Source organism: Staurois parvus, unplaced genomic scaffold (genome assembly GCF_062004578.1).
Source record: "Staurois parvus isolate SC_StPar_1 unplaced genomic scaffold, SC_StPar_1.0 ptg001245l, whole genome shotgun sequence".
Classification (NCBI taxonomy): domain Eukaryota; kingdom Metazoa; phylum Chordata; class Amphibia; order Anura; family Ranidae; genus Staurois; species Staurois parvus.
Genome location: NW_028319041.1, coordinates 838,014 through 849,836, shown reverse-complemented (window position 1 = coordinate 849,836; position 11,823 = coordinate 838,014).

Genomic DNA, 11,823 nt, shown 5'->3' with positions numbered 1-11,823 from the left:
CCCAGTCATGGGATGTACAGAGAATATTTGTACAATTTTTGAAGGAACTTTCACTTTAAAATCTGACTAGTAAAGGAGCCGCCATACCTGGCCATGGGTTGTCTGTTTTTGTTGGAGGCTTCTACTGACTCTGCGGATCTTATCTCAGGTATGTTGACATCAGTTGAGGTGTCTTTTGTTCACAGTCTTGTTTCTGTTTTTCTTTTGTTTACTTTGCAACTGAAGTTTTCTGTGTGGTTGGCCCCTGCTTGGTGACCGAGTGTTTTTAGGACACCCTTCACCACGGGAGGCTATTGTTCTCCAAAACAGACTTCTGTTCCATAGACCACAATGTTACTCACCCATGAAGAAGAAGGATCTGTGCTGGACATGAGCAGTCTGAGAGAGCGGGTCTCTCACCATCAGCAGGTAAATCTGACTTCCTCTATAGTTCTATCTACTATACACTATTACAAGTACATTTGTAGAACTGATACATTGTAAGCAGGGATGAGAATTTGTGATATGCTGCACTGTATATTATTATGTTGTATTATTATACTATATACATGATATATTATATTCTTATGTTTGTATAACCGATACATGTTAAGCAGACATGACAATGTGACATACCTGTATAATGTAATATACACATGATATATGATATTAGTATGTTTGTATAAATGATACATTTTCAGCAGACATGACAATCCATGATATACTATACACTTTATATTTTTTTAATGTATTATAATGCATTATCATAGTATACACATTATATATATGAAATTGGTACATTTTTAAAATTGATACATTTGTAAACAGCAATTATAATGTGACATATACTACAATATACACATGATATATGATCAGGGGCGGACTGACCTTTTGGAAACTCGGGCACTGCCCGAGGGCCCGGGGTCAGTAGGGGGCCCCATGAGATGCCCTTGTTTCCGTTTTCCTATGCTTTTTTGAGTTTGGGCAAGGACACAGGGGCCCCATGATCCCCTATTGCCCGGGGGCCCCATGAGTTGTCAGTCTGCCCCTGTATATGATATTAGTATGTTTATATAAATGATACATTTTAAGCAGACATGACAATCCATGATATACTATACACATTATATTTTTTTAATGTATTATAATGCATTATCATAGTATATACATTATATATTATATTAGTACATTTTTAAAATTGATACATTTTAAACAGTAATTACAATGTGACATATACTGTAATATACACATGATATATGATATTAGTATGTTTGTATAATTGATACATTTTAAGCAGACATGACAGTCTGTGATATACTATACACATTATATTAGTACATTTTTAAAATTGTCATGGCTGTTTAATATGTATCAATTATATAAACATACTAATATCATGTGTATATTACAGTATATGTCACATTGTAATTACTGTTTAAAATGTATCAATTTTAAAAATGTACTAATATAATATATAACGAACTGTTGGCGCTTTATAAATACTGTATAATAATAATAATAATAATGTGTATACTATGATAATGCATTATAATACATTAAAAAAATATAATGTGTATAGTATATCATGGATTGTCATGTCTGCTTAAAATGTATCATTTATACAAACATAGTAATATCATCTATAATGTTTATAGTACAGTATATGTCACATTGTAATGGCTGTTTAAAATGTATCAATATACACATTATATATGATATTAGTATGTTTGTATTAATTATACATTTTAAGCAGACATGACAATCCATGATATACTATACACATTATATTTTTTTAATGTATTATAATGCATTATCATAGTATACACATTATTATTATTATTATTATACAGTATTTATAAAGCGCCAACAGTTCATCATATATTATATTAGTACATTTTTTAAATTGATACATTTTAAACAGCCATTGCAATTTTAAAAATGTACTAATATAATGTGTATAGTATATCACAGACTGTCATGTCTGCTTAAAATGTATCATTTATACAAACATACTAATATCATATATAATGTGTATATTACAGTATATGTCACACTGTTTAAAATGTATCAATATACACATTATATATGATATTAGTATGTTTGTATAAATGATACATTTTAAGCAGACATGACAATCCATGATATACTATACACGTTACATTTTTTTAATGTATTATAATGCATTATCATAGTATACACATTATATATTATATTAGTACATTTTTAAAATTGATACATTTTAAACAGCCTTTACAATCTGACATATACTGTACTATATGCATTATATATGATATTAGTATGTTTGTATAACTGATACATTTTAAGCAGACATGACAATCTGTGATAATCTATCAAAGAAGAAAAACAGTGTAAACCAATTAGGAGAAAAAAAAACAAAAGACCATTATTATATGATGTATATAGTATAATAATAAAAAAAATGTACATAGTATATTACAAAATAAATATTGTGAAATAACCTGCGCCAAAGAAATAACACACAATCAAACAATGCTGCTCAAAAGATGAAAAAAACATCAACATACAAACAAAGAAGAAAAACAGGCCAAAGCAATTAAGAGAAAAAAAACAAAAGACCAAATAAGTTCCAAATAAAGAAAGTCTCGTGTTTCAAAAAAAAAAAAAACTTTAAGAAAATATCATCTAAATAGTGCAGGTTTTCACCCACACTCCCCCAATCAGGTGATTACCAAGTGGGAAATGACTTCAGGAATTAGACACACATTTTGGAGTTGAGATGAGATCTTCTCAATTGTATAGCGAATTTCCAGATTACTTCAGTATTTTCTTGACCAATGGCTCACGAGTGATATGGCTGCGGAACGCTGAACCAGCGTGCGTTCCACTCACCGGAGGTGACGTCACACGTCGTGGATTGAAAACCGGAAATTACGTCAACGCGTTTCGCCCCTCCTCCAAAGTGTTGTCACATGATGTAATTTCCGGTTTTCAATCCACGAAGTGTGACGTCATGTCCGGTGAGAGGAACGCACGCTGGTTCAGTGTTCCGCGGCCATATTTGATGTGGGCAAGGCAGGCTAAAGTCGGCGTGGAACAAAGGGACAATGCTCAGAGGTGGGTAGGGGGTGGAACCAAGGGACAATGCTCAGAGGTGGGTAGGGGGTGGAACCAAGGGACAGTGCTCAGAGGTGGGTAGGGGTTGGAACCAGGGCACAGTGCTCAGAGGTGGGTAGGGGGTGGAACCAAGGGACAATGCTCAGAGGTGGGTAGGGGGTGGAACCAAGGGACAGTGCTCAGAGGTGGGTAGGGGGTGGAACCAAGGGACAGTGCTCAGAAATGGGTAGGGGGTGGAACCAACGGACAGTTCTCAGAAGTGGGTAAGGGGTGGAAGCAAGGGACAGTGCCCAGAGGTGGGTAGGGGTTGAAACCAAGGGACGGGGCTCAGAGGTGGGTAAGGTGTGGAACCAAGGAACAATGCTCAGAGGTGGGTAGGGGGTGGAACCAAGGGACAGTGCTTAGAGGTGGGTAGGGGGTGGAGATGAGAAGTGACTCAGAAGTGAGGAGTTCCTGCATCTAATCTCTGAGAAAAAAGCCCTGTATCTATATATTAGTACGTTTCTAAAATTGATACATTCTAGGCAGACATTACAATCTGACACATAATAGATACATTATATTAGTATATTTGTATAGGTTGATACATTTTATTCAGGCATGGTAATCTGTGAATGTATGGGATGGTTGTGGCATCTGTACCTTTTCTTTGTGGACATATTTACTTCAGGAGAAGCCTTGATCCAGAGTTTCAGGGTCTGTAAGGTGGTGTCCCCCCCCCCCCAATCTATGGCTGGTTCACTCCAGATGCAGTCCAGTGCATTTTTTTGCAGTGCACTCCAGTGCAGTCCAAAAAAGTAGAATATATTGCATTTTTTTCCATATGGAATGCAAAGAGAATCAAAAAACGCACAAGAACGCACATGTCCTCAATTGTACTCAAATAAGATGAAGAAAAAAAAAAAGAGGTTGAAAAAAATGCATCAAAAATGCACCAGGACACATACAAATGTGCATGCAGATATGGACCCGGAACACAGAAATTGTGGTGTGATCCGTCCCTTACACTGCAATCCCTGCAATCAGCGCATGCAAGTTTACATGCGTTTGCATCACATTTGTCTCACATTAGCAGTGCATTCTGTAAGCTCTGTTTGGCTTAGTGTACGCGTGTGTTTGAGGGGTGGGAAAAACAGGTGGTTGAGCTGCATTTTTACCGCATTTCCCTTAACCCCTTCACGCCGGTGCCTCCCGGCCCTTTAAGGGTTTCAGAAGCCGGGAGTCTGGGCGGGGTTTAAAATCATGTGACTGCCGTGACGCGACGTCACGGCGGTCACATGATCGGGAAAGGTCCCGATCGAAAGAAGAGATCAGGACCTTTCTGTGAGTACCGGACATGTGTGCTGGGAGCGGGCAGGGCGCGCGCTCTCGGCACATGTGTCCTTTTTAATAGAACGCAAATGTGCGTCTAGGCCCAGACGCCGGGAGGACGCACATTTACGTTCGGCTGGCGTGAAGAGGTTAAGCTGAAAAGGCAGCCCTAAAGCTTTTGCGGCAAGCTTAGCTTCATGCATTTTCTTTCAGCCCGGGTTCACACTGATGCGGGTCGGAATTCGCAGCATTTTCTGTGCAAATTCCACACCGCAACAGAATCGCACCCCGTTCATGCGAACCGCTGCGGGTGTGTATGTTAAGTTAACAACACCCTGAAGTCGGTCCGCAAAATGCGGTGCGATGTGCAGAAGCAAATCACATAGGTGTGAATACTCGTGCGATCCGATTCTAGTACAGACCCAAAAAAGGGTCCTGCCCGTTTTTGGTGAGGGTGCGATGCGATCAGAGCCCTACAAAATGTTCGACTCCGATCGCACCGCACGCAAACTGCATGTGATTGGCTCAGGAATGCGGTGCGGTTCCTGTGCGAATCACATGCGATATACCGCACCGCATATATGTGATCCCGGACTGACTGTGCATTTTGCTGCACCTGGCACCTATATTTTATTGCGCGTGAAAAACACGCATCTTGCCCGCTATGTGTGGATGTTTGGGGCGCCATTTATGATGAATGGCACAACAAGCATTTTAAGGCGCTACTATAGTGTGGGTGCAACCGTACGTCTTTTTTTGGCACATAGCATTCATTTTTTGAAACGTTGCATGAATTTTTATTTTTATTACTCTTATTATTACTGTATTTTTTTTTCTTATATCTTTTATTAAATTTTCTTTTAGACAACAGATAAAAAGAATAAATACTTTGCAAAACCATCCTAAATTCATATTAATTCATACACATTTCCACAATCACCGTCCCTCCCCCAAAAACCATATCTATGTATCTTTGCTGTGTAATTGCATTTTTTTTTATTTTGACTTTTTTTCCCCAAAGCAGATATGAATTTTGGATCACTTTTTTTTTCTTTCTATCTTTTTTTATAAGATTGTTGTGATATCTGATTCGCTCTGGTTCTCCAAAACTGTTTATTTTTCTCTATTTATCTTTTGAGATGGAATTGTCTTTTTTTTGCAAATTATTTATGTATTTACTACAGTTACTTTTATAGCTCCATCAATTCACACAGCGCTTTACAAGTGTGTGTATATATATTATTCAGGTGCGGACTGACCATTTGGAAACTCAGGCACTGCCCGAGGGCCCGGGGTCAGTAGGGGGCCCCATGAGATGCCCCTGGTACCTTTTTCATAGGCTTTTTTGAGTTTGGGCAAGGACACAGGGGCCCCATGATCCCCTATTGCCTGGGGGCCCCATGAATTGTCAGTCCGCCCCTGTGGCCGCCCCCTGCAGTTTGCCAGCTGACTGGTCCGCTAGGCATCCATACCGTGTTACTGGCAGTGAGCTCGGCCCACGGGCGGACTGACCATTTGGAAACTCGGGCACTGCCCGAGGGCCCGGGGTCAGTAGGGGGCCCCATGAAATGCACCTAGTACCTTTTATAGGCTTTTTTTTAGTGTGGGCCCCATGAGTTGTCAGTCCGCCCCTGATAACATTATTATTATTATACAGGATTTATGGCGCCAACACTTTGCTCAGCGCTTTACAATATAACGGGAGACAATACAGCAACAATACAGTTCAATACAAGAGGGATAGGAGGGCCTGATCCTGGGAGCTTACAATCTAGTATATATATATATATATATATATATATATATATAAATATATACACATGATATTCACATCAGTCCCTACCCCAAGGGGCGTACAATCTAAGGTCCCTAACTCACATTCATTAATATTTTTTTTATATTTTTGTTGATGTTAATCACTCCAAGATATTATGATTATTAATATGCTACGTTTTTGAATAGTTTTCCACACATTGCAGTTTTGGACACTTTCCCACACATTTTCACGCCGAGGGGCGTACAATCTAAGGTCCCTAACTTACATTCATACATACACATACTAGGGCCAATTTAGACAGGAGCCAATTAACCTACCAGCATGTCTTTGGAGCGTGGGAGGAAACCAGAGTACCAGGAGGAAACCCACACAGGCACAGGGAGAACATGCAAACTCCAGGCAGGTGGTGCCATGGTTGGGATTTGAACCGACAACTCTGGTGCAAAATGTAGAAGAACTTGGCATCTATGAAATTGGGGGGGGGGGTTGCCCCCAAAGTGACATTTCATGAAGTTCTATTGGGCACACAGCAGTGTGAGTCCGGGATTGCGTTGCGCTGAGCTGAAAAAGAAAATGCTGCATGCTGTATACAGGGGTGTCCCTAGGGTTAGTGTCACCCGTGACACTTGGTTGACACCCCCTCCGACGATCCCTGCAGGATGGATCGGATCTGCGGATTGAGCATAATGGATCGGAGTCCAATCCATTATGCTCCCCAATCCGCAGATCCGATCCATCCTACGGGGATCGTCAGCATGCAACCTATACGGGGTGACAACGGACCCGCTCCATGAAAAGGTAAGTTGTAAAGAAAGCAGAAGATCCCCGCAGGATGGATCGGGTTCATCCTCCGGGGATAGTCGGCTTGATTTACAACTTACCTTTTCATGGAGCGGGTCCTGTGTCACCCCGTGCGGTAGGTGTCACCCGGTGCGGCGCGCACCCCCCCTGCACCTGCCTAGGGACGCCACTGGCTGTATATAGTTGGGTAGCAAAGTCCCACATCACCCGGTATGAAGGGTTGTAAGGCTCCTTTACGCTTCACGCGTCCAACGGAGCTTGCGCACTTTTTTTGGCGAATCTCTGCGCTTTCCCATGCATCATGTTTGCAGCGGCCCATTCATTTTAGTGGACACGCAAAAAAAACCCCACGCAAATGAAGTGCCTGGCCCTTTTTATAAATCACGGCAAATAAATACGCGCGGTACTTTGCTACATCTCGTTTTGGCAGACGCGCGCATTAGCAAGACGCATGGGGTGTCATTAAAGTGATATTGTAAAAAAAAAAAAGTTTTGCACAGAGCAGCCCCAATCCTCCTCTTCTCAAGTCCCCCCGCCGGCATTCCTAGCCCCTCCCTCCTGCCGACTGTCGCCAGAGCAAGCAGCTTGCTATGGGGGGCACCCAAACAGGCTCACTCCCGAGCCGCTGCTCTGTGTATCCATTCACACACAGAACCACGACTTGGCCCCACCCCTCTCTCTCTCCTCATTGGCTGTGATTGACAGCAGCGACTGCCAATGGCTTTCCGCTGCCAATGAGAAGAGAAAGCCCCCAGGGAGTCGAGGCTCCTGTGCACATTGCTGGATCGCGATGGTAAGTATTGGGGGGGGGGGGGGGGCTGCTGCACACATACATTTACCTTCATGTATAGAATGCTTACAATGCTTTGAAATCGTGGCGATAAAAAACCCCATGTGGCATTTGGGGGGGGTGCTACTGCCGCTGAAGGAAAATGGGGCCCCGCTGCAGGTGGATTGTGGTGTGGCCCCTTTTGCGTTTGTCAGCAGTGACACCGTGGTTCAGTGTTTTCAGGGTTAAAACAGGCAGTAAGGAGGCGACATATTGCCTTCCAGACACCTTCTAACTGCCGATCGATCGCTTTACAGAGGGGCAGCAAAGGCTATCGCCCGTCTACACGGGGCCAAAGGGAGGCACTACATGTACAAATCCATGCCAGACCAGAGGCTTCATAGGGTCCTGATCCTGAGAGCTGACAATCTAAAGAGGAGGGGCAAGTAATACAAACAGTAACTATGGAGAGATGAGAGGATGGAGAAGGTAACAAGTTGAGTGTTTGGTGGAGGCAGCGAGATTTGGGCAGTGATTGGATTTTATTATAATCTTTATATATTTATTGGCTGTGAGCAGCTTCTAGAATACATTGTTAGACACATATCTATAAATATTTATTATTTTTTTTAATATATTTTATATACAAATAAATTATTTATACTATTAATTTATATATTTAAACATTTACATTTTATATATAAATAAATCCTTCATATACTACATTTATTTATACATTATACATTATATCTCTTAGATTGTAAGCTCCCAGGATCAGGGCCCTCCTATCCCTCTTGTATTGAACTGTATTGTTGCTGTATTGTCTCCCGTTATATTGTAAAGCGCTGAGCAAACTGTTGGCGCTAGAGATGAGCGAATCGAACTTGGCGAAGTGGAATTCGTTTCGAATATTGGGAAATATTCGATTCGCGCCGAATCCGAAAATTAGCCAACTTCGGATGCACGAATCGAATTTTCCCAAAAATGGCGGCGACATGTGTGGCGACGGAGCGGGGATCTCTGGGAAGGCGCGCAGACAAGGCGCGCTGACCCATAATGCATTCATTCATGACATGTGATCGCATTAGCCAATCAGCAGCCAGCCAGCCAGCCAGCACTGTGTAATGGTGGAGCTATAAATTGCGGCCATCTTACAATTCTCCATTAGCCTCCGGTCATTCAAGAGAGACAGACCTGTCTGTATTAGGGACAGAGTTAGGGCCAGAGAGACTTTAGGGCCACAGAATCGTTACTTAGAGACACAGAATCGTTACTTAGGGACACAGAATCGTTACTTAGGGACACAGAATCGTTACTTAGAGACACAGAATCGTTACTTAGGGACACAGAATTGTTACTCAGGGACACAGAATTGTTACTCAGGGACAGACAGAATTGTTACTCAGGGACACAGAATTTTTACTCAGGGACACAGAATTCTTACTGAGGGACACAGAATCGTTACTGAGGGACACAGAATTGTTACTCAGGGACACAGAATTGTTACTCAGGGACAGACACAGAATTGTTACTGAGGGACACAGAATTGTTACTGAGGGACACAGAATTGTTACTCAGGGACACAGAATTGTTACTCAGGGACACAGAATTGTTACTCAGGGACAGACACAGAATTGTTACTCAGGGACACAGAATTGTTACTGAGGGACACAGAATTGTTACTGTGGGACACAGAATTGTTACTCAGTGACACAGAATTGTTACTCAGGGACACAGAATTGTTACTCAGGGACACACAATTGTTACTGAGGGACACAGAATAGTTACTGAGGGACACAGAATTGTTACTCAGGGACAGACACAGAATTGTTACTGAGGGACACAGAATTGTTACTCAGGGACACAGAATTGTTACTCAGGGACAGACACAGAATTGTTACTCAGGGACACAGAATTGTTACTGAGGGACACAGAATTGTTACTCAGGGACACAGAATTGTTACTCAGGGACAAACACAGAATTGTTACTGAGGGACACAGAATTGTTACTGAGGGACACAGAATTGTTACTCAGGGACACAGAATTGTTACTCAGGGACAGACACAGAATTGTTACTGAGGGACACAGAATTGTTACTGAGGGACACAGAATTGTTACTCAGGGACACAGAATTGTTACTCAGGGACACAGAATTGTTACTGAGGGACACAGAATTGTTACTCAGGGACACAGAATTGTTACTCAGGGACACAGAATTGTTACTCAGGGACAGACACAGAATTGTTACTGAGGGACACAGAATTGTTACTCAGGGACACAGAATTGTTACTCAGGGACAGACACAGAATTGTTACTGAGGGACACAGAATTGTTACTCAGGGACACAGAATTGTTACTCAGGGACACAGAATTGTTACTCAGGGACAGACACAGAATTGTTACTCAGGGACACAGAATTGTTACTCAGGGACAGACACAGAATTGTTACTCAGGGACACAGAATTGTTACTCAGGGACACAGAATTGTTACTGAGGGACACAGAATTGTTACTCAGGGACAGACACAGAATTGTTACTCAGGGACACAGAATTGTTACTCAGGGACAGACACAGAATTGTTACTCAGGGACACAGAATTGTTACTCAGGGACACAGAATTGTTACTCAGGGACAGACACAGAATTGTTACTGAGGGACACATAATTGTTACTCAGGGACACAGAATTGTTACTGAGGGACACAGAATTGTTACTCAGGGACAGACACAGAATTGTTACTCAGGGACACAGAATTGTTACTCAGGGACACAGAATTGTTACTGAGGGGCACAGAATTGTTACTGAGGGACAGACACAGAATTGTTACTGAGGGACACAGAATTGTTACTGAGGGACACAGAATTGTTACTCAGGGACACAGAATTGTTACTCAGGGACACAGAATCGTTGAATTAAAGAGTATGTCAGACAACACGCAGAGGAGTGGCAGAGGAGGCAATGTTTCAGGAGCGAGCAGACGTGGCAGCAGAGGAAGGGGTCGAGGCAGCACTAGTCGCAGCAAGAGGCCAGTGCTCCCGGTGTCATCCAGCGGTCGTGTCTCCACCGACAACCCTGCCGTCATCGATTGGTTGGCTCGGTCGTCTTCCTCTTCCCAGGTCACCTCTGACACCTACAGCCAACGGTCGGTGGGTACGTCAGACACAACCGTTAGTTGGCATGGCCCGGGAGCAAGCCCACTGAAATCACGTGTCCTCTACCTGCCCCTGTCCTTTGGTGTTCCCTCACCAAGCGAAGTATCGCATGCTGTGGGCTCAGCCCCACTGTACAGTGAGGAAGAGCTAACAGAGGGCGGTCAGGAACGGGGGGAGATATCCGCCTTTTCAGCAGCCAGGCGAAGAAGTAGTGGCGAGGAGAGTGGCTCGGTAGCCGGTCTAGAGACAGGTCTGTCTCCTGACCCAGACGCAGCCGAGGGGGCTAGTAGTGAGGCGGAGACCCTACTTGATGATGAGGAGGTTGATCGCACTTGGCAGCCTCGTCGTCATCAGGCTATTGCTTCCGCATCATCAGGAGAAGAGGGTGCCAGCTTGGCAGCGAGCGAAACAGTCGGTGGGTTGCCCAGGAGGCAGCAGGGTCGCATCAGTGTCAGTGGAGCCAAACGGCCACGGAGTACAGCACCAGCTCCACTGCAGCCTACCACCACGGCCAGTAGTGGTGCCGGTGTGCACGGAGGAAGCAGCAGTCAGCCAGTGAGGAGTAGCGGGGGCAAAGTTTCCTACTCGGCGGTGTGGCAATTTTTCGTCAAGCCGCCCGAGGAAGTAAACGTAGCCGTATGTCGACTATGTGGCCAGAAAGTCAAGCGTGGCCAGGGGGCCCATGTCTCCATCGCCACACTCTGCCATGTGCCACTTTCAGGTCTCCTCACACTGCTGGTGGGTTCCATTTTGTCATAGGGTGCTGGCAGATTACGGGCCTCCCATTGCTGCTGTCAGGCCCGTAATCTGTCATGGGCCCCCGTACCGACTCCTCATGCTGCTGCCAGGCCCGTAATCTGTCATGGGCCCCTGTACCGCCTCCTCATGCTGCTGCCAAGTCCAGAGTCTCTCATGGGTCCCTGTACGGCCTCCCATTG